Here is a 5,131-nt window from a genome sequence, read left to right as displayed (position 1 = left end):
AGATCAATCCATATTGCTCGAGTTGTAAGCTGCCATGACGAAATCTATAAATCTTACAAATAAAGTTTGGTTATTTATTACTTCGCCCTTTTAAAAATAAAGCTAATCACGAATTTAAAAAATAAATATCATATTAAGAGATGGTAACAATTAGAGAAGTAATTCTTTTCAAAATTATGCATTGATAATGATTTCTAAGAAACTTAACAATACATAAAATGGCAATTCATTTGAAATGACTCATCTTGCGCAATTCCCATGTTGAATTCGAAAAAGGGACGCGTGGTGTGTAGACGTGAGGTGTAATCAAAGGGTTATTGTTAGTCTTTATTGTAACTGTTCAGGTCTTTTTTTCACTTGTTTTTTTCAGTCTGTACAAGTTGTACATATTCTATTTCTTTATCCTGTTTAACCTCCAGATGAGGTTCTTCAACTCTTCTGGATGGGGCCTAGCAAACGGAAAAATGAGGAGACTTTAAGCAATGTAAAAGATAAAAACCCAAAGAAAAATGAAAATGTTTGGGAAAGTAGTATCTCAATTAAAGACAAACTTGTCCAAGCATTCCAAAATGGAGCCAAAGAAATCAAAATTGTTATCTCTGGAGTAGATAGTCAGATTGCGTCGATAAAAACAAGAAAATTCCACGAGGAAATTGAAAAGTTAACCGAAAAAGAAGACTCGGTACAGGTTACCAGAAGCCAAAATTTAGTTATTGGAACAAAAAGTCTAAAGACAGCAAACAAGCTTATCCAACTTAAAAAATTTAATGATACAGAGGTAAGTGCACGTATAATTGAAGAACCTATCACTTCAAAATACGTCATAAAAGGAGTGAGTGTAGATATTCCGCTGGAATATTTAGCCAAAAAATTAGAGGAAGAAATTAAAGTGATTCAACTAATTCGTTTCACCAAACGCGGATCAGCAGAACCGACTACGACCGTTCTCTTGAAAGAATTAGGAAAATCAGATAGAGAATATATATATTTTGGACGCATCAGATACAGACTAGAAGTGTACAAAGAGCAGCCAAAAATCTGCTATAATTGCCAGCGTTACGGACACATCAAAAGATATTGTAAAAGTGAAACCCGTTGCCCCAAATGTGGGAAAAACCATGAAGATTGTGAAACCGTGCCTAAATGCATACATTGTGGAGGGGAACACATTAGCTCTAGCAAAAGCTGTCCCCACTATCAAGATTTAGCCAGAAAGATCACTAATCCTACCACAGAAACGAAGAAAACGTGGGCAAAGGTAGCCGCAAGCGAGACACCGGGCCCCAGCGATATTCACCCACAGTCGTTACCGACTGCTGAAACATTCAAAATCCAACAACTGGAAGCAATAGTAACAGAGAAAAATAAAGAAATTGAACAGCTGACCGAAACACTGAAAAAGGTGCTAGGGGAACTGAATTTGCTAAAAGAACAGTTCAACAGCAACTGGTTTAAGAACGTTGAAGTCGAACTAAGCCAAATAAAGACTAAGGTAGCCATCATAGAGGGCAACTCGTATGGTTTCCCTATTAGCCCGTTGCCTATTGTTGAAAACCCTGACTTTTCCAATACGGAGCCTCCTCCTGATATTGTCATTGACGATGAATACTAACCTTCCTTCTCCTGTTGTTCCCGGTGTGGTTTTTTTACTCTCCTGGAATATACGTGGCCTGCGGGCAAACTTAGATTATCTGAAATTTTTTATTGCGTGGTCTACCCCTCTGGTTATATGCGTACAAGAGACGTGGCTCCCTACAGGTAAGCTTCCTACTTTACCTAATTTTGTTTGTTACGGGATTGAGAAATCATTTCCACACAAGGGAGGTGGATTATGTACCTACGTTCGTAAGGATATTTCTTCTCATATTACGCATAAGTTATCTTCCACGGGACTTGAATTATTAGCTGTTTCTGTTACTTATAAGAAAGTTACTTATACAATCATTAACTGCTATAGAGCACCAGGACCCATTAACGACACTATTATTAATGCTCTTAAAAACCTTGAAGCAAATAAGGTTATCTTTACTGGTGATTTTAATGCTCGTTGTAAAGTATTTGGGGACAGAACCACTACACCTTGCGGAACAAAAGTCGCAAATTGGATAAAAGAATCGAACCTGATAGTTATAAATGATAAGACACCAACCAGAATGAACAGAGGGAAGGAAGATGGTATTTTAGATCTAACCGCAGTGAGTAAGGATGTGGTAATGGGATTCAATTGGGTAAGACTTGATGAAAGAGGACAGAGTGACCATTTCCCAAGTATTATCAGAAAAAACTCCCCAGTTAGAACAAAAATAATATCTAAAACTTACACCGATTGGGAAAAAACCTCTAAAACACTACAACAAAAATTCAAAGAAGTTCCTAACTATACAGATATTAATCAACAAACGAATGAATTAATCGATACAATGAAAGCAGCCGAACTAGCTGAATCAACAACAATCAAATACCGCGACAAAAACCCAGCCTTAAGGTGGTTCAATAGAGAATGTGCCAAAAAGAAAGCAATAAGGAATGAATCGTTGAAAAATTTAAAAAAACATCCTAATACAGAAGAGTGGATTAAACTAAAAAAAGCAACAGCGATTTTCAAACTGGCTGTTAAAAGGGCAAAAAAATCCTTTTGGGAGAAACAGAATTTTAATGTTAAAAATTCAAAAGAAGTCTTTAGCTCACTCAAAAAAATAAAGCAAGTACTGTTAAATGAGGAAGAAGATTGCAATCTAGTTTTAGAAAAAAATGGGAGTTACGTAACTGAGAAGGAGAAACAAGCAAACCTCTTTGTTGAATACTTTGCCGATAAAAGCAAGGACAACCCTCCCCCCACTTTTCAAGTTATAGATACTGGAGACAATTTATCATCTGAAATCTCCCTAGATGAACTCAATAAAGCAATAAATTGCATGAAAAACAAAAGCCCTGGTTCGGACGGGATTACAGTTAAAGCAATAAAATTTCTACCAGACAATGGCATACAACTTTTAAGAGGAATATTTAACAGAAGTTTAGAATCTGGAGATATCCCTGACACGTGGAAATCAGCTAAGCTTATCCCAATAAAAAAAGGCTCTAAAAACGCTAAACTAGTAGAGAATTATAGGCCCATAGCTCTTACCCAAGCCATAGCTAAGGTTATGGAAAAAATTATTCTTAATCGAATTAACCCATGGCTTTTAAAATATAATATTTTACCTCAGTACATCTACGGTTTCACCCCGGATAGAGGAACCAATGATTATTTATATGACTTAATTAAATATATTGAAATAAGTAGAAGGAAAAAGAAATTTATCTATGCAGTTAGTATTGATTTAAAAGGTGCTTATGACCATGTAAATATTACAACACTAATAAATAAATTAATAAACCTAAAATTGGACAGAAAACTAGCGAGTTGGATCAAGGAGTTTTTAACTGGGAGAGAAATCAAAGTTCAGTGGAGAGGTGTGATTTCAAAAGCTATGAAGGTTAACAGAGGACTACCACAAGGCTCCATATTGTCACCTTTATTGTTTAACCTATATCTTTCTGACTTAGGGAAATGTGTCACAAATGCTAAAATCTTCACTTATGCGGATGACGTCATCTTTTTTATCTGCAACGACGACATGGAAGCAGCGGAAAACTCGTTGAACAAATGCCTAGGACAGCTACAAGCATGGACTGAAGACAATGATATGACAATATCTAATCAAAAATCATGTCTAATAGATTTCTCACCAAAAAAAGAGAAAAATAGCAAACATTTCTTCATCAACAACGAAATAATTTCTTGGAGTGCAAATCACAAAATACTGGGAATTATATGGCAAAACAACCTAAAGTGGAAAAAACATAGTGAATATCTAGAATATAAAACAGGAAAAACATTAAACGCTTTGAAGTGGCTTAGTAATCGGAAAACGGGATTAAATAATAAATGCTTAATCAATATAATCAAACAAGTCTTGGTCCCCCAACTTGATTATGGGAATATTATCCGGACGAGAGACACTAAACAGAATTTCAAAAAAGCAGATACGATTTTAAACATGGCAATCCGAACAGCATTAGGCATTAATAGCTTCGCTCCTAATGATTTCATCAGATTCCAAACAAAAATAGATACGACTCAACGCAGAATCCATTGGAAATCAATTCAATTTCTATGCAAACAACTCTTCAAGAAAAATAAGAACTACAGATGTACCATCAGAAACTGGAAACAGGATAAAGAAAATGAAATCGAAAAATCTATCCGAACCCGTTATGAGCAAATAGTAGAAATGAGCCGACTAAAAGACAATCCAATTCTGAAAGAAAATCTATCTGAGAGTTTCAACAGCAAAAAGTTTAAAATTATTACTGAAGAAGAAGGGTTCCAAGTTTCTAAAGTAAATACTGCCATTGTATCATATTTTCAAATTTTTAAAGAGAGCAAGAAAAATTTCCAAATCTGGGCAACGGATGGGTCGAAGAGAAAAAACGTTGCAATTGGACTATACAATAGTTCCTCTAAAGCCGAAAGAAAACTCAAAGTTCTCCCAATTAGCTCTGTGTTCGCCGCTGAAATGACGGCAATTTGGTATACAGCAAAATTTTTACTAAACAAAAGTCAACCAGCAATAATTTTATCAGATAGTCTTAGCGCACTCAAGGCATTGAACAATCCTAAACACAAAGAAGATCCCTTAATTACCTCAACTCGTCTTCATTTACAACATTTTGGAAAGATCAACAGCATTGAGTTATACTGGGTTCCTGCTCATGTAGGAATACACGACAATGAGATGGCAGACGCACTAGCTAAAAGTGCTGAGAATAGCACGTCAACTCCCATTATTCCTATATGTTCTTTTAAAGACATAAGGAATTATATAAAATCGGAAATTGAAAAGGAACAAAATATAATATGGCAGAACTCCAAATACCACAACAAATTTAAATTCAGAATTCTTCCCATTGATAAACAAATACCTTGGCTGCCTAATAGACATTCCGAAACAACAATAAATCGGATTATCTCCAATTCGCTGATGACGAAGGATAAGCTGTACAAAATGAAGAGAGCGGATAATCCAAACTGTGACCTATGTAACACCGAAGAAAACTTTGTTCACCTCCTTTTCAACTGCCCTAA

The sequence above is a fragment of the Uloborus diversus genome, chromosome 8 (genome assembly GCF_026930045.1).
Source record: "Uloborus diversus isolate 005 chromosome 8, Udiv.v.3.1, whole genome shotgun sequence".
Lineage (NCBI taxonomy): Eukaryota > Metazoa > Arthropoda > Arachnida > Araneae > Uloboridae > Uloborus > Uloborus diversus.
This window is presented reverse-complemented; position numbering follows the sequence as displayed.